Here is a 20024-nt window from a genome sequence, read left to right on the forward strand (position 1 = left end):
AACATTGTAAAATGATTATAAATCAATAAAAAATGTTAAAAAAAAAAAAAAAAAGAAACCCCATCATTCTTCCTCCTTTGATTCTGAGAAAGCTGCCAGTCAAGATTTACCCACTCCTTGTCCCCCAACCCCAAGAGTATGGTATAATACTCTTTGGGGTAATTGGCTAGCTGAAGAGAAAATCCCTACAGATACCAATAATAAGGGATTTCCCACAGGAATATCTGAGTCCACAATCATTCCAAAGCAACTCCTCACAAATCCTCAAGTTCTGACCATGCACACTTCCATCATGTTGTTAATTCAACACATTATACATGAATGGACAGTCAAAGTCAGCAGACTTACTCTAGGAACAACGTTAGGCCCTGGGAGAGACTCAAGGCCGGTTGGCCACCCCTGCTCATCACCTGCTCATCGTCTCAGAATTCAGGCAAGAATTATTCTAGGTTTGTCTCTAGTACCTGGTAAACATTCTTTCAAAAACACTTACAGTATAACCATGCTCACAGCAGCATTATTCACAATAGCTAAAACATGGAAGCAACCCAGTATCCATCGATGGGTGAATGGATAAGCAAAATGTGGTACATGCATACAATGGAATATTATTCAGCCTTAAAGAAGAAGGATATGCTGACATACGCTACAATAAGAATGAACCTTGAAGATATTATGTTAAGTGAAATAAACCAGTCACAAAAAGACAAATATTGTATGATTCCATTTAGACAAGGTACTTAGATTAGTCAAAATCATAAAGACAGATAGTATAATGGTGGTTGCTGAGGGCTAGAAGTAGGGGAGAATGGGAATTAGGGCTTAGTAGGTACAGAGTTTCAGTTTTACAAGAAAGTGTTATGGGGATGGATGGTGGTGATGGTTGCACAACAATGTAGTATTTAATACCATGGAACTGTAAACTTAAAAATGGCTAAGAATGCAAAAAAAAGTTTTGAAAAAGAAAATGCTTGGAAATTTTAAAGTGTAAAGAGGAGCTGCTATAATGGCAGATGTCCTCCAAACTGCCTTTTGATCAGGAAAAAGAACCAGACACTAAAATTGGCATAAATGGACAAAAGGTATAGAAAGAAAATCAGAACAGATAAATTAAAGCAATGTTAAAATACCATTCTAATAACAGTGATCAAGTATAACTTTTATATTTTTATTATTAAACATAAATATATTTAGTCATGCTCAGTTTAAGCAATGCTATAATTATGTTTCACTTACACTTGTGATCCATTTAATAATGCAGCATCTACGAATAGAGTAACAAAGGAGAATAACATTGGAGGTCACAGCTGCCAATGACCTATTGTAATAATGAAATCATCTTTTCAAATTAACAGCAGAATCACTGCTTTATATTCTGTTGTCTCATGTAAACAATACCAGCTTTAGTGGAAAACATTAAGAAAAGAGGTAGATGATTTAAAGAGAATTCCCCAGAAAGAAATAATATTGATAATGTTGATAAAACCCACAATTGAATATATCTACCTATTTAGCTAATACTGAAGGTATATGTTCATATATAATGCATATATTTGTTCTGAAATATATTTTAAAATTCCCAATAAAAGAGACATTGTCTTTAGTTTCTTTTTCTAATTTTTTTTCTTATTTTGAGGAGGAGGTAATTAGGTTTACTCATTTATTTTGACGGAGGTATGGGGGACTGAACCCAGGACCGTGTGCACGCTAAGCAGGAACTCTACCACTGACCTATTACCCTCCCCACTGTCTATAGTTTCTATTCTTAAATCCTCAATAATATGTAGGGAATGTGTCTGAGAAGTAGTAGATAATTATTTATACTGACAGTTTAAGGAACAAAAGACTGAACAGTATAATGATAAGTTTTTTTTTCTCTTAATATGGCTATACAGTTTATGGTTTACTGACAAGTTCACACATTTTAAAAAATTTTTGTGCATTCAGATGGATAATAAAGAAGAAGCTTTAGCTAATCAAAGACAAGTTACTTGCTTGCTCAGACACTGAAAGAAAAAGAAGATACTGAAAAACAGAAAATCAAATTATAGACGTAGTTTTGGGACTCCTCAGCAGATGGTGATAACTGAAGCCTGCAGTACTGATGGAGAAGAAGAGCACTTAGAACTGAGCTCTTAGAAGATCCACCATTTTGTGTTCTGCTAGAGGAGAAGCTCACGAAGGAGATTTACGTGGAGTTTCGGGAAGAGGGATGTGTCATGAAAGCCAGCGGAAGAGGGAGTTTCAAGAAAGAGGAAGTGTCAGCTTTGCCAGATGCTAAGAAGCCAAGGAAGATGACAGAAAAACACCTGATTAATTTAGCTTTTCTACTGTCTTTTTTAATATTAAGGAAAATTGCAAGGTGTGCAGAAAAGGTTCTTCTGGTTATCTTCCTTTCTTGATTTGAAGGAGTATGTCTAAGAAATTTTATATGAGAACATTCACCTTTGAACTATCATATCTGTTACAAATAAAAAAATAAATAAAACACCCAGCTAATAAAAACATCATCATTTCTCATTATAAAGGTCAGGATTTCCATTCTATTTTTACTGAGAGATCACCATTATAAAACTACATATAATAGGCATGGATTTTATTCCACAACGTCCGGATATAAGATATATCACATTTCCTTATTTCCTAAATCAGGTTTAATCTATTCTAAGGTTGGAGGGAAAATTCAGTCAATCATTTTGGGGACTCCCTTCTCTTTCTTGATGGGGTCCTGCAACAATCCTAGTAATGTCAAAATCAGGAAGCTGGGATGTCCTTTATTCTCCATGGTTGCCATCTTTGCCATTGCTCTGACTGAAGGATGCTGCTATAAAGCCCTGGAGCCTGCCTCTTGGGCACTGAAGATCAGGTAGGCTCAGAGATGCATCTCACAGGGGATCTTCCCATTGACTTCAGACTGTGCCTCTCACTGTGAAGTTCCTGAGAAGGTCACTGCATGCCTGCAGGTCTTGGTCTCTGTCACCCAGTGCTAGGTGCCTTGTCTTCTCTTTACCTGAAGAAAGCTAAAATTCTCCTAATGTTTGGAAACGTGATCTCTTTTCTTGAATATACATAAGGAAAGGAGATGATAATTTTTTTTCTTAATTATGCAGTTCATCTTTTCTCTTAATTATGCACAATGTTAAGCTTATGTGACTCAGAAAGGACATTAACCTTTGTTTTGAGCTTGTCCTCAAGAATTATAATTATTCAAAGGACTAAGAAGTAGAATAATTAATTTTACTTCTCTGATTTGAATTTCATTTCTCTTTCCGGCTCCGGTTTATATGCTGTCTGTGGAATTAGATCACTAACAGTTGTTTCTGCTCTCTATAAATTGCCTGATATTACCAATTCCATCTTAACATATTTAAGCTTTGGTTGAGTTTCTCTATGTCAGCTTCCTAAACATAAAATTAGTATAACTCTGTACTGATATGATACAACTGTATCTTTGAAATTTTTGTAGATGACTTCATTTGTGACTAACCTTAGATACACTATAAGAGCAATGAATAATTTTGATAACCTTTTCTTATTGACCTGTTTTATAACTTGCTAGAAAAAAGTAGAAATCTAACAGAGTTATAAGTATATCCTAATCTGATTTAAATTTAATTATAATTCTTTTGACCACTTTCATAATTTTTTAGTATCATGATTTTAGCAATGGCTATGACATATGTTTATTATAGTATTAAACACTGGGATGTACAATGGTGAAAAGGCTTAAATTTCTTTACCAAAAAAACCCTAGAGAATTGGTTTAGTATCATACATACATATACATATATTCAACCTATATATCTTAACACCCTCCCCCACACATACACCATTGGTTTCCTTTAGAGGATACAAGGGAACCAACTCATTCTTCTGAAAACTGTCAGTAAAGTAAAAGATCAAATATTTAACTTCTCTTTCCTGCATAAACTATATTTCAAGAAAACTAAATTGCTGTTGAGGAAATTTTTTTTCTCTAGAAGAATTCTAGCCAACAAATAAAAAAGATATAATAGATTATAATGTCACCATTTTGCAAACCCCAAATCAAAGGATGAATCCAAGTAGTGCTTATCAATGGTTGCTAAGATCACTGAAAGAGAGCCAGCAAGATATATGTCTCCTAATGGAAGTACACAAAACCACTCATGAATAGCCTTGCCAAAAAACTGAACCTCTATCAAACCAAGCCTCTAGACCTAGCTATAAGTGTATAGGAAACACAGACGCAAGAGAATTAAAAGATATTATGGTTAAGGAGGTGCAGAAAAATCCAGATACTTAAAATTTTACAGGTCAAAAGACATGGCTTTTTCAAAAAAACAAATTGCAAGGAACAAAAAATAACGAGGGAACTTCATTAGACATCAATCAATCTAAATATGTTGACCTTAATTTGGATTTTGATTCACACAAACTATTTAAAAATGATGACATTTATGAAACAATTGAAAATATAGACCTTGCTTAAATATTTGGCATTACTGAAGAATTACTGTTAAATTTTTCAGGTGTGATAATGGTACTGTTAATACATTTTTGTGAAAAGCTATTTTTTAGAAATACATACTGAAATATTTATGGATGAAATGATGTGCCATGTGAGATTTGCTTCAAAATAATAAGGGTGGATATAGGGTATAGATAAAACAAGGTTATCTATATTGAAGTTGAGACAGGAGTGAAGGAGACAGGGCACAACTACTGAAGGAATGATACAGTAGCTGAGGACAGGACAGACTGTTTACAACCAAGACGGCGAAGATTCAACTTCCAGCAGACTTTGAGCCCCACAGCACACCCACAGGTGCCATGACAGTTCCTAGGCTAACCATAAAAGGTCAAAAAGTAGTGGGACACGTTTCCTGGAAATCTTCATCCTTTCCCCAACATAGTTGAAATAATCCTCCTACTCATTAGCATATGAAATTACCAAGCCCATAAAAAAGAACAACTCTGCACCTCTTAGCCTCTCTCCCTCTCACCCTTTTTAGATGGCCCACATCCTGCCTATGGAGTGTGTATCTCCCAAGCCACTTTCTCTTCTGAGTGAGACAGACCACACTCTGTCTATGGAGTGTGTATCTCTCTAAATAAACTTGCTTTCACTTTGCCTTGCTCTTGAATTCTTTCCTGCGCAAGGCAAGAACCTATTCTCTGGCAAGGAAGTTAGATATTGAATAGAAAAGGATTTCATTGCATTATTATTCCTACTTTGTAACCGTGCTTATCCTTTAAATCTTTGTGTAGAAAAATTTATAGATGAAAAGGTATGATAAATGAGATTTGCCTCAAAATAATTGAGGTGTGGGGGGAGGGGCAGAGTGGGTGATTTTATAGATAAAATAAGATCTGTGACTGTGAATTGATGATGAAGCTGAGAGTTCTACTGCACTAGTCTCTCTACTTTCACATGTGATTGAAAGTTTTCATCAAAAAAAAAAAATCACTGTCACTCTGAGTTGTAGCAGAGGTTAAGCATGCATTTACAACAAAATACACTTACCTGGTAAGTCATGATAATTAAGTACAGAATAATTCACTTGTAAAGGAAAAACATTAGGAAACAATGCTGCCGCACATAGACTCATTGAGACACTTTCTCTGTGTCATTCAGAATAGCCACACCCAAATCTCAGAGGCTTAGATCAAAGTTTATCTGCCATTGACAGGCTGAACTATGTTGCAGTAACAAATCACCCCCAACATCTCAGTGGCATACAACAACAAGGTTTATTTCTTGTTCTAGAAGTGCTCTGGAATCCCTCAAGAACTCAGACTAATGAAGTGGTCACAGTACCAAGTCTCGCCTATTGCTGCGCCAGAGGGAAAGGAGGCTCTAGAATGCCTCACACTCATAAGTAAAATGTCCAGTCTAGAAAGACACATGTCACTTCTCACAGTTCATTTCCCTAAATCAGTCACATGGCCCTAGTCAACCAAAAGGGGGCCAGGAGGTACATTGCCATCACACGCCCAGAAAAGATAACTAGAAATAATTGACAAAGAATTCTGACTCCCTCAACAGGAGAACCTGTGTCATGATGTTGAAATTGTATTAAAGTTGAGCTCTGGGAATGACTGTACCTTGCACACTTCTAAGACAGTATCCAGACACAAGTGTTCATACAACCTTTTGGGTTATTTCTCTCTTATGACTCCCAGTCATACAATATTTTGTACATAGAGGTTGCATAATGAATGTAAGATAATTGGTTGGCTCAATTACAAATTCAGCAATATTTTTTAAAGGAATTATTCCATTTTTCCTTTTGGATTTTTTTTCTTGGCAACCCCCCCACCCCCTTTCCTCTTGTACTGTTAACATAATATGTTCTCACTGGTAAATATGGAACACTAGAAAGAAGGGGGAGAAATCACTCATAATTTCACATTCCAAAGGTAGTCATAGTTAATATTTTAGTGGATTTCCTTCCAAACTTTTTCTATGCTTTTTAAAAAACTAGCTCTCATGGTGACCAAAATTAAAACCATTTCTTCATTAGTGACATTGTTCCAAATAGCTGAACTAACTGACCCTGGACCAGCAGACAATTTTTTAAAAAGAGGTTTGGCTCTTTTCCTTATGACATGGGTGTTTGAACATGGTTATGTAGCACTTCAATACTAATGGTTAACTAACAGTTCCAGGCCACATTCTGTATTCTGGAGCAATGAATCCCTAGTTCTAAAATTGCCTGTAGGTCTAAGACTAGCCATGAAACAGATAAATAATTGTAATAGTTATTTTCATGTACTTCTGGTATTTTCTCCACCCAGTTTACTTTTGAAAAGGGGACACCTTCATAAGTTCATATTACAAAAGAATTTAAGCCTCTTAAAATTATCAAGATTCTAGTTACCTTTCAGAATAATAAAAACTGATGATCCAAGTAATGACTAGTTAGTCTAAGGATAAACTGGCCAAATATGTTATAACTAGGATGATTTCCTCAAGTCAAGAAATCATTTACTAGGATCTTTAGTTCAAAGATGATGCATGGGACATTTCCTTCATTATTACTTGAATTATGCCAAAGACTCTTTTTCCTTAATATTTATCTGACATTGCATTTGATGTGTAGCTTTCTTATTCATTTCAATCAACAAAGAAAATCACAGAAAATTTAATTGACCAAGATTCTACACAAAGGTCCTGTAATTTTATTATACTGCAGCAATCTCTCAACTATTTATGTTAATAAGCAAAAGAATGACACAATGGGTTGTGAACTTCTTCAGAAAAAAAAATCATAATTTAACCATCTTTATAGTCCTTACAACTCCTAGTATTAATGCACTCTAAAGAGGAAATATCCATAAAAAAATGTGATTACCGAGCACAACTTCATTTATATGTGAAAGGTATTTGAGTTTTTGATACCTTATTTCCTTATTGTTACTCATATAAATCTTTGTATTCTGAAATATCTCCTTATAATTTCCAAAAGAGAAGTTACTAACTTAGGTCATGTGAACATTCCTTGATATGATTCAACAAGTTACTTTCCAAAATCTTTCTCCTAATTTATATCCCCAACAGGATATGAGTACTCATTTCACTCTGTCCTCACCAATGGAGTTTATTCACAATACAAACAAACTGGCTAATTAGATCTATGGGAAATAATTTTTTTCATCTTCTTTTCATTATTAATGAATTTGAACATCAGTAAAATATGCAGAAGGCATTTACATTTCCTATTTTGTGAATTTACTGTTCATGTATATACTTTTCCCATTTATCTGTTTAAGGTTTTAGTGTTTTCTATTTCTAGTCTTTGTCCTCACACTGTACAATGTAACTACTTCTATTTCAAATATACACATGCATCTTGGCTGTTAGACTGTTTCTATAAGAGTAATGCAGACTAAAAATTGGCACTTGCCATCTGCTCTACAAGGATTGGATCACGTTGGCACTTGTCATCTAACTCTGCTTGGATTAAATTGTGAGCCACTACAAACACTGACCTCCAACACACCCTAAAATGAGTTCAGGATGGAGGTAAGAAATGAGGCACTCTGTGCTCTGGGAAAACTGGCTGAACAGGCCTTCAGATAGTTAGATATTTTCAGAAGATTTTATGAGCCCAAATTCTTGCATCTCTTCCTATCTAGAAAAACACTAATTCATCAATGGTGACAACTGCTACTCATGACTAGCAGCAAGCCTCTGCCTAAGTGTGTGCTTGATTGCACATACAACCCCCTCTTCACTCAAATCATATATAATACTGAGTTCTCCCCTGCCTCCTCGGAAGTATCTAGGAGCTTTCTGGGATACTATCTCCTGGGCTAAAGTCCTCATTTTGCCCCAAAAAACTTAATCCAGAACTCGAACAGTAGTGACCCCACTTTACTTGTCTGTGAGCAACACCTGAGAGACACATAGTAAATGCACACTGTATGACCTTCACAGAATTATTGAGATAACCTAAGCAAAGCATCTAGCACAATGTCTGTCGCATAGCAGATGCTCCATAAATTATTATAAGCAATCAGTGAAAGTTTCATTGTTGAACTAAAGCCACATAGTTTCATTTCAGAGTTTAGGAAAATGAAGACTACATATCTATGAAAAATTACAAACTATAGTTGTTCAAGTTGCAGATTTGAGATTTGAACCCTGATTCTCAAATCTTTACCATAAATTACAACTGACTGAAATACTACTCAGTTACTGTAACTCTTGAACATATCCCCCAGTCTGTACTGATACTCTAACCCCATACAAATGTCTCTTCCCTCATTTAAATTTATAGGAAACATGGTGAAAATACTAAAGCTCAACAAGCACAAATATGCATCACATGATTGACATTTACTTCTCCAAATTACTTAGCTTTTGTTTTTAGACAAGGGAGGCAGCTGTTCTCGTGGCCACTGCTAGAAAAGCAGAACTAAAGCTACAAAAGGAAAAGACCTAGCCCTTGCGAGTGAAGAGTCAGCTGGAGGGCTTGAGACTCGAGTGGGTTAGGGACATTTTTGTTGCTGCCGGTGGAGGCGGAGGGTGTAAAACCAGTCTGAAGCAAAAAAGCGAGGTATTCCGGGAGGACAGCAGCGCGAGGAGCAGGCTGGGTTGGCTGCCGGGCAGGCGGCTGTGTCCGGTACAGGCCGGAGCGAAGCACCGACCCCGTGGACACAGAAGGCTGGGGGCGGGGGGAAGCTGCGTCTAGGTCAGCGAAGGGCAAAGAAGCCGGACATTGACGCAGGTCGCTTCCCGATCCCGGCTCCAGGGCCTCTAGCGGGAAACCGAGTCCCGACCTACGGCCGATCTTCAGGCTTCCCCATCACCCTAGCACCTCCGTAGGCATTTCCGGTAAGAAGCCGGGCGCCCAGGGATCAGACTCCGCAAAGCATCGCGCAGGCGCCGCCGGACTGGGGAGGCCGCGGACGTGGAGGGAGGGGGCGTGAGAGCCAAAAGAAAGCCTCCTCTGCGCCTGCGCTACCTACTCTTCCCCAGGTTGAGGGCTTGGGGGTGGAAACAAACCTTGAGTCGACGTCGCGCACTCCGTGGACTCCCGGCCGGGGTCGCTCTTCACTCGTCAGCGCGGTGTCGCGTCAAGTCCTCTAAGAGCTCCGCAGGGGTGTGGAGAGGTAAGAGCCCCCTGGAACAGGCGTCTTGGCCTCTCCTCACCCCTGCTGCCCTCTCGGAGGAGGCGGGATGGCCTCTGGTCTCGCTGTCCAGGGCTCTGGGCCTGGCCCTCCTGTCCTTCCAGGGGCCGAGCCTGGGCCCCGGACCCATTCCTTTTCCGAGCCCTCTGGGCGGGTCGGGAAATCTGGACTCTCAAACCTCGCGGCCCCTCGGTAAAACCTGGAGGGCCGGACCAGGCCGGGAGGGCCATCTCGGAGGCTGTTTGCCGGGTCCACCCCACTGGGGCCGCCACGAGTGCTCTGCGGTGCCGGGGTAGCGACCCCGGAGCCGCGGAAGGTAGGGGTGAGAAGCGCCCCCAGGGCCGCCTGCCAGGCAGGGGAGGGGCTGCGCCTGCAGTGGGGCTGTTGCTCCCGCGGCGGGAGTGGTAGCCTCTGCGTTGAAAGGACTCGGCCCCCGCAGACGAATCTGTCATCGCCGCCCGCGCTCTCGCAAAGCCCATTCCCGCACCGATGCATTTTCTCACAGTTTTAGACCGGAAGGCCGCTGTATTGTTCCTTCCCGTCGCCTTTTCTTTGGTACCTTTGACAAATTGTAAAAGATGACCTAACTTTTAAACTATTAACTGATTTGTACTACCGTGATTGCATATTATTGTATGTTAGACTGAGAATGTTTTTGTTTGTTTGACTCGTATGGGAACCAGCCCATAAATTTGTTAACTTAATGTTTTTCATTTAACAAGACAGGCGTTCGTTGGTCGAATTAGGTTCCTCAATGTATTATTTTGAGCTTGTCTTTTGAGTTGGCAGAAGTTAAGTGGTTTGATCTAGTAGAACTATATATAATTTTTTACCTAGAATTTCTTCCCATTTTTGTCGCCTGGATATTAAACTGCATGTTCAGTGTAAATATTTTTTAAATATAATAAAGAATAGGGGGAAATAAACTATAATTCCACATTTAAAGGTAATCATCAACAGTTATTTCTGACTTTTTACCTTTGAGTCATTTTCCCATGGCGTTTTCCTAAGATGAGATTTTATATACAGTTGGATTGCCTGCTTTTCTGCTTAAAATTATATTTTAAGCATTTCCCCATGTTGTTAAAAAAACTTCATAAACATAACTATGATTTTTGATTACACAAGTGATTAATGAGCAAAATATCTTTTGAAACAGTTACATTACGGATAAAACTAGATTCCCATTTAATTATCATCTCCAGTTATAATTACAGTATCACAGTTTATTTAATCCAGTGGGTCTCATGATCCCTTTACACACTTAAAAATTATTGAGGACTAAAATAATTTTTGTTTTCTAATACAGGATATATACCATTTTAGAAATTAAAACTTAGAAAATTTGAAAATTTTTACTTATTTATTTAAAAATAACATTAAACCCATGATATACTGAATTAAATAATATTGTTTAAAATAGCTATATTTTCTTTAAAATATTTAGTGAGAAAGGTGGCATTGTTTTTCATTTTTGCAGATCACTTTAACGTTTGGCTTTACAGGAGACAGCTAGATTCCCATATTTGCTTTTCCCTCAGTCTGGTGTGCTACCTTGTTTAGGCTGAAGCATATTAAGAAAATCCATTCTTGCACAGATAGGTATTTGGAACTAGAAGGACCTCACACCCTAAAAGCTCTTGGAGCTTCCAGAGGTCCTCAGTCCAGTTTGAGAAAGCTGATTTAACCACTCTTGTGTTGATGAACTGTTAGGTTTTTGCATATTTCACTTTTACAAACATTGCAATGTTGAAAGTTCTTTGTGATGTGTTCTTATGCATAATTGCTAGTGTTTCTCTAGAAGTAGAATTGCTAAGTCATAGAGTATGTACTCAAAAATTTTTTTGAAGTGTGGAGAGTATAGCTTAGTGGTAGAGTGAATGCCTAGCATGCACAAGATCCTGGGTTCAATCCCTAGTACCTCCATTAAGATAAATAAATAAATATCTAATCCCCCCCGCCAAATAAAGGCTTTGATAGACATAAACATTACTTTTGATGCCTGTATAATTTTGTGTCCTAATGTTGGTGTTTAGATAGTTTCACTTAATGATTTGGTGAAATATCTTTGCATGTTTTCAGTTATTTTAGATTATTTTCTTGAATTTCTAAAAAGAGAATTATTAGAGCAAATGTTAGGAATCTTTTTGAAGCTATTGATGCATATTGTCACATTCTTCCCTTGAGAGAAGTTCCTATCATCAGTGTCTCAGATGCTCTTTTTATCAGACGCTTATCAAAACATTGAGTAGTTTTATTATTAAAAAGATGATATTCAGGGAATGGTATGTGTTCTAATTCATGTCACTTTGATAGTGTGGATCATACATTGAATGTTTTTTCATAATCCTACTAGTTATCTGTTCATATTACTTGCCCATTTATAGTCCATTGTCCAAGTGTTTTTCTAACAGATTAATATTATCTTTTTATATTATAAGGAAATATGCTATCATTTTTTTTTGAAGAAAGGAACAAAACTATTTCTTTTCTTGTTTACAGAAGTAGTATATTTTTGTAAAAAAAAAAACTATAAGGACATAGAATATAGATGTGAGAAGCTTGCATAATCTGACTGCATTATTAACAGTTTGGTGTTTGCTCCTCTGTTTTTTTCCTTGCCTTTTGCTAATACTATATGTATATTAACTTATTTGTAAAACTGGGTTTGTACTATGCATGAAGTTTTGCAATTTGATTTTTTGTCTTTTAACTTATATATTGGATATTTTTCTGTGGAAGTACTCTGGGCAGGTTTTTTCAGAGTGGCTTTAGGAACACCAATTGTGACCTTTAGTTACCTGATGTCAGGCTCCTGTCCTCTTCTATATTCTCTTCCTAGGTGATTTCATCTATTAACAGCTATATACTACCAATTCCCAAATCTTTTATCTATCTCAGACTTCTCTCCTGCATTCCAGATCCTTATAGTCAACTACCTATTGGACATCTTCCCTGGGATGTTCTCAAGGTACTTCAAACATGAGTCCAAACATGAACTCATGTTTTCCCTCCGTCCTGCTCCTCTTTGTGTTGCCTGTCATGGTCAGTGGTACCAGTGTCCACCCAGTCACTCACGATGGCAACCTGGCAGTAATCCTAGCTTTCTCTCTCACTTTCACTCTCCAAAAGTTCCCATTCTTTAGCTACTTTTATATGTTTCCTTTCTGTCTGCCCTGTCTCAGTTCAGGCCCTCATCACCTCTCACCTTAACCTTTTTAGGAGTCTTCTTACTCTTGGTTTTGTTGTTTTCTGATAAATCTTCCATGTTGCTGCCAATTTGTTTTCAGTCATGAAGAGATTTTTAAAAAACATTTTTTGCAAAGTAAATATTGTAAATATTTGTTTGTAAATCTGTGAATACATACATGGCCAAGTGAGTAAAGATACTACCTAAAACAAGTTATCACACATAAATAAACTTAGAATAGGGAGTATGTCTTGTATTTCTTTCGTGTCTCTGTACAGGGAAGATTACTGGCACAGTAAGTGAATGAAAAGTATGTGCAGTTTAATAAGATTTTCGGTCAAAAGGTTTCAATGTCATACCTTTTACAAATTGTTAGACTATATTATTATTTAATTATCCTTTTGTTGTATCTTTTAGGTGCCTCAGATAACATAATACTTAGTAGTACACTGCTACTTAGATAGAAATACTCTATAAGTAGATATTATTTAATAAAATCCATAATTTTTAAGAAAAATTGTCTTTTTCTAATGAGGAGCTGTTTCTAGACCTTTCAGTTCTGTTCTTTATTTTTTTCTATGTTCTATATTCAGATTTTTTACTACATTTTGCTAATATATTTATTTTTAATGTAATGTTTATGTTTATCAAAGGGATACCTATACATAATTTAAAGAGTCAAATACTACTACAAGAATTTTATTCAAAAACAATAGCCCTTTGCCCTCATCCTCTCCCCTGAGTCTCTCTCTTCAGAAGCAGCTTTTCTCAGTGTTCCTCATCGGACTCACAAACACAGAGAATAATTTGAGTAACTTTTCTCAATTCCCCCAAAGATGATTTACGCCTGTAGTTGACCCTTGAACAACACGAGTTTGAACTGCAGGTCCACTTATATGTGGATTTTTTTCCAATAGTAAGTAAGTACTACAATATTACACGTTCCTGCTTGGTTGAATCAATGGGTACGGATGCTTGGGATCCATGGATGCTAAGGAACCATGGATACGGAAGGCTGACTATAAATTACACTCAACTTCATGGACGGTCAGTGCCCAAACCCCATTGTTCAAGGGTCAACTGCACTGACACTTCAGATACATAGGAAAGATGTTAATTCATTACATAAAGTGAATGCCTTAGGGCATTAAGGCTTAAGCCTCTCACAGAACCCTCATTGAGAAAGGCTGCTCCACAGTCAACTCTTTTTCACCTCTAATTTTCTAAATAACTTGCTTACTTATACAGCTATCTCTCCACCCTACCCTGATCCTACCAGTTTTAGATATTACTTACCACCTTCCTTTTATAGAAGATGTGAGTTTAGGTTTGTTACATCAGCCTCCATATTTAAACATGGCACTTCTCCCCTCCTTTAGATTTGCAAATTAGTTCTATGTTAACTTTTAGTTAAATCATTATTTAGTGTTTATATCATTTAAGTATCTAAAGCTGAGCCAGGTAGTATATTGTTATGATACTACCTTTATTATATAATTTTGTGTTTTTCCTAGAGTCAATAATTATCTTGGTTCTTGATTTAAGGGAAGATAACCTCAGATAACCAAGATCTGGGCACTAGTGTGCTCCATTGTTGCCACCAAGACATTTTGCATTTAGGCCTTCTCAGCTAATGGAGCAAGAGATACATGTTTAAGCTAATATCTATAAACATTTCAAATAAAAAATTAGTACAAATGTGTAACCATCTGTGTCCATATTAAGCCAAACAGGAGTTTATACTGATGTCTCCAACTCAAATCCATTACCACATGGGTCATTCTAACTTCCTCCCCTTGCTTATCTATTTTCCCTCCAAAAGTGGGAAACCTTGCTCCTACCATCAGCCATCCATTTATTTAATTTCAATTCTAGCATACATGTATGATGGCTTCAGAATTAACCCACACCCCCATGAGAAACAACTTTATCAACTAGAGTACAATGTTTGTGTTCCTTTTGCCTTTAGACTCCACTGATTTCCAAAGGAAGCACTTTATTTCTCCATGCCCTCAGTATGGTGGTTTTACATATTTGTAATTCATTTAGACTTTTTCCCCTCATATTCTGCATTCTGAGATGCCCTAACCTAAATATTTTTAAAATTTACATATATTGAGGTTTATTTTTTGTGCTGTAAAGTTTTATGGGTACTGAAACATACTTAATGTCTTGTATTCACCATTATAGTATTATACAGAATAGTTTCACCATCCTAAAAAATCTACTCTGCCTTACCTGTTAAACCCTCCTCTACCCCAAACCACTGGCAGTCAGTGATGTGTCTACTGTCTCTGTAGTTTTACCCTTTCCAGAATGTCATAAAATTAGAATCATTACAGTATATAGACTGGCTTCTTTCACTTATCAATATGCATATAAGATTCATCCATCTTTTTGTGGCTTGATTACATTTCTTTATATCACAGAATAATATTCCTTTGCATGGATGTGCCGGAGTTTATTTATCCATTCACTTACTGAAGGACATCTTGATGTTCCAAATTTTGGCAGTTATGAATAAAGCTGCTATAAACATTGACATGTAAGTTCCTGTGTGGACATAAAATTTTAAATCAGTTAGGTAAATAGCTAGTAGTATGATTGCTGGATCATATGGTAAGACTATGTTAAGTTTTGTAAGAGACTGCCAAACTGTCTTCTGAAGTGGCTGTACCATGTTGCATTCCCAGCAGCAGTAAATGAAAATTCCTGCTGTTTAGTACCCCTGCAGCATTTGGTACTGTCAGTTTTTTGGATTTTAGCCATTATAATAGATGTAAAATGGTACCTCATTGTTTTACTCTGTAGTTCCCTAAAGACAAATGATGTTGAGCACTTTAATATATGCTCTAACTGTGTATGTTTTTTCGAGTGGTATCTGTTTAGAACTTATGCCCATTTTTAAATTGGATTGTTTGTTTTCCAATTACTGAATTTTAAGAGTTCTTTGTGAGTTTTGGATACAATTACTTTATCAGATACATGTTTTGCAAATATTTTCTCCCATTCTGTGGCCTGTCTTCTCATTTTCTTAAGTGTCTTTTTCAGAGCAGATTTTTTAACCTTGATAAGGTCCAGCTTATCACTTTTTTTCTTTCATGCCATTGATGTTGTATTTAAAAATTCATGATCAAACCCAAAGCTATGTAGATTTTCTCTTATGTTTTCTTCAAGAAGTTTTATAATACTGCATTTTACATTTATGTCTCATCCATTTTATTTTACTTTTATTTCTCCCAGTTTTATTGAGATAAAATTAACATACAGCACTGTACAAGTTTAAGGTGTACAGCATAGTGATTTGGCTGATGTACATCATAAAATGGTTACCACCATAAGTTTAATGAACATCCATTAACTCTTATAGATGCAAAATTAAAGAAATAGAAAAAAATTTTTTTCCTTGTGATGAGAACTCTTAGGATTTACTCTCTTAACAACTTTCATATGTAACATACAGCAGTGTTCATTATATTCATCTTGTTGTACATTACATCCCTAACACTTATTTATCTTGTAACTGGATGTTTGTACCTTTCACTACTTTCATCCAGTTCATTTTTCCTCCACTCTTTTTCCCCCTCACTCTCACTTCTGGTAAACATAAATCTGATGTCTTGTTGCTTTGATTTTATTCATCAGTATTTTGTAGTTTTCCACATATAGGTCCTGTATATATTTTGTTATATTTATATCCATGTAGTTAATATTTTGAGGTGTAGTGTAAATGGTATTTTTTTTAATTGAAGTATCATCAGTTACAATGTGTCAGTTTCTGGTGCACAGCACAATGTCCCAGTCAGGTATTTTTTAAAATTTCAAATTCTAGTTGTTTCTTGCCAATATATAGAAAGCATTTGACTTTTGTATATTAACCTTGTATCCTTCATTCTTGTTATTATACTCACTTTTCCATTGGATGGGGGGTCAATTTTGGGGGATTTTCTACATTGAAAAGTATGTCATCACAAATAAAGACATTTTTATTTCTTTTTTATTTCCTTTTCTTATTACATTAGTGAGAGTTTCAGTACTGTGTTGAATAGGAGTGGTTAGAGAAGACATCCTTTCCTTGGTCCCAGTCTTTGAGGGGAGGGCATCCAGTTTCTCATCTTTAAGTATAATGTATAACGTTAACTGTAGGTATTTTATAAAAAATCTTCATCAAATTGGAGAAGTTCCCCTCTGCTTATAGCTTGCTGAGAGTTTTTATCATGAGTACATGTTAGATCCTGTCAAATGCTTTTTCTTTTGCATCAGTTGATTTGATTATATGATAATTCTTCTTTAGTCTGTTGATGTGGTGTATGGATTAATTTTCAAATGGTGAACCTGCCTTGCTTACCTGTATAAATTCCACTTGGTTATTGTGTATAATTCTGTTTATACATTGTTAGATCCAATTTGCTAATATTTTGTTATAGATTTTTACTTCTATGTTCATAAACTATATTGGTCTGTAGTTTTTCTTTCTTGTAATGTCTTTATTGGTTTTGGTATTAGAGTAATGCTGATCTTATAGAATTAGGAAGTGTTTACTCTGCTTCTTTTTTCTGGAAGAGATTGTGGAGAATTGGGATCATTTCTTCATTAAATGTTTGGTGAAATTCATCAGTGAAGCCATCTAGACCTGGTGACTTATTTTGTGGAAGGTTATTAATTATTGATTCAGTTTTGTTAATATATATGGGGCTGTTCAAGTTATCTCTTTCTCCTTGTGTGAGTTTTTATAGTGTGTGTTTTTTAAGGAATTGGTCCATTTCAAGTTTGTGGACATAGAGTTGTTCATAATATTCCTTTATTTTCCTTTAAGTGTCCATGGTATCAGTAGTTATGACCCCTCTTTCATTTCTAATATTGGTAATTTGTATTTCTTTTTTAAAAAATTAGCCTAGTTTATCAATTCTTTTTAGTTTTTTCAAAGAAAGAGTTTTTGGTTTCAGTGATTTTTCTCCATTTCTCTGTTGTTTTCCTGTTTTTAGTGTGATTGATTTCTGCTCCAGTCTTTATCTTTTCTTCTACCTGCTTTGGGCTTAAATTGCTTTTCTTTTTCTAATTTCCCAAGGTGGAAGCTTACATTATTGATTTTTAGATCTTTCTTCTTTTTAAATACATGCACTTAATGCTATATATGCCCCTCTAAGCACTGCTTTTACTACATCCTATAAGCCTCACTTGAATTTTAAGATTGCTGCTATGAATTTCCACGATCACTTTTTTTCTTCATATGTTCCTTATGTATGGCTTCCTCTTCCTGTTTCATAGTTGCATTGCTTTTTTCTGAGAATATTAGTGTCTTTGAAGTTTTCTTCTTCCTACCGTGTCTCTTCCTGCAAGTTCCTTTTATTTGTTTTGGTGTCTGTGTACTCTTGTATATGTATGGTATAATCACAATTTAAAAATGGAAATAAAAGAAGTAATATGCTGAGGGGGTGGTATAGCTCAGTGGTAGAGCATGTGCCTAGCATGTATGAGGTCCTGGGTTCAATCCTTGGTACCTCCATTTTTTAAAAAAATTAACTAACTAACTAAATAACCTAATTACCTCCCTACCCTCTCTAAAAGAAGTAATATGCTTTATTGAATTAGGATGACATACCAGTGTTATTGAGAATTGTTCAAGTTTACCTTGTAATAGCATAATTATTGTTCCTTTGAAGATGACCTTGTATCTCTGACTGTTCTATTTTAGGAATTCAAAAGCTTCCCTATAGAGTAACTATTCTTTTTATAGTGACCATTGAACAGCATGGAGGTTAGGGGTGCTGACTTCCTCTGCAGTTGAAAATTTGCACATAAACTACAGTCAGCCCTCTGTATCCATGGTTCCTCCATATAACCTGCATATAAGTGGACCTGCACAGTTCAAACCCATGTTGTTCAAGGGTCAGCTGTATTTATATTGCTTGGTATAATGAGTTATCTGTGTCTATAGTGCTTTTCATTTATGCTGGAATTCCTAGCATTATCTTTTCAAACATGCTTGTTCCATGCTCTCTCTTCTCCTTATGAGGCTCCATTCTCATTCTGTCATCCATGTCTCTTTATTTTTTCATATTTTCCTCTTCTTTGTTTCTCTGGGCTGCATTTTAGGTTATTTCTTCAGATAGGTCTTCTAGTTCATTCAGTGCTCTCTTAAGCTCTGTTTAATCTTTTTAATCCATCTTTAAAGTATCCCTAATTTTTTCTAAGTCTCATGTGTCCTCAGTTCATGGCGACTATCATAAGTGGTCCTAGTAAAGCCCTCTCATTTGTTTATTCTCTTTTATCCTTCATTTCCCTCTCTTAGTCCTTAATCCAGGCTATCATTCAGATATGCTTAATGTGTATCTTTTTGTACATTATTGCAAAACCTGCATTGTTTTACTGTGTTTTACAAAAGTAATAGTTTGTAACAGATTGGAAGTTTTTTGAAAATAAAAGATCATTCACCATTGACAATTTGAGGAACATTGCTATAAAGTATTCCCTCTTCTGGATTAAGCCATTTGCCTTCTTTTGATATCATTTAACTTGTCCCTCTATGCTTGAATTTCCTGTAAACATGTAGTTAGTTCTAAAAACTTGATTAGATTCGGGTTCAATTTTTTTAGACAGGAATATTTTATGTGTGATGCTGTCTTCAACATGAAGCACATAATATTTGGTTCTTCCACATTTATTGGTGGTGAAATTGATCACTGGATTCAAATGTGTTGGCCTGATTCCACCATTATAAAGTTTCCCTCCAACCTTTCATCTGATAGTTTTAGCATACATTGATAGCCATTGCCTAGTCCATTTATTGCATTAGGAACTACAAAGAGATGATTTTTAAAATTTTAGTATCCTTCTGCACTGATCAGCTGGAAGTCTTATCTAAAGAACTTTTCCTCAGCAACTATTTTGTTATCCTAAAACGCATTTTGTAAATAAAGGGCAGGATAAATTCTTAGATCTTTTCTCTTAAGTATCAACTTTCAGAATAACGGTTACTGCCCTAGCAACCCTTCTACTGTATAGTGTTTCTTCGTTTTTGTCTTTAGTATGGTTAAGATTTCTTGTTTTTTTAAAATCCATTTGATTTGTGGTAAGTCCTTTGTAGTCATTTATATGATATTCATTTGTCCCATTTAAGCAGTGAGATCCCTTTCAACTTGGCTTCTGTGTCCTTTTGATATTATCCCATTAGTCATTTGATAGATTCCTTCAAGGTATTTCAGGCTTATTTGGT

The 20024-nt window shown here is 36.1% G+C and overlaps 1 protein-coding gene across 3 annotated transcripts in view; it reads left to right on the forward strand.

The window, feature by feature from the left end:
• Positions 1 to 8938: 8938 nt before the first annotated feature.
• Positions 8939 to 20024, forward strand: part of ZFYVE16 (zinc finger FYVE-type containing 16) — a 48384-nt gene continuing 37298 nt past the window's right edge. The window contains exons 1-2 of one of the 3 annotated variants that reach the window (XM_074360297.1): positions 9477 to 9600; positions 15238 to 15353. The gene's annotated coding sequence lies outside the window, so the exon portion shown is untranslated. Of the gene's footprint in view, positions 9323 to 9443; positions 9601 to 15237; positions 15354 to 20024 lie in introns of those variants that run through there. The other 2 variants (XM_010949246.3, XM_010949245.3) reach the window with 2 other exon arrangements.

This window comes from Camelus bactrianus, chromosome 3 (assembly GCF_048773025.1).
Source record: "Camelus bactrianus isolate YW-2024 breed Bactrian camel chromosome 3, ASM4877302v1, whole genome shotgun sequence".
Lineage (NCBI taxonomy): Eukaryota > Metazoa > Chordata > Mammalia > Artiodactyla > Camelidae > Camelus > Camelus bactrianus.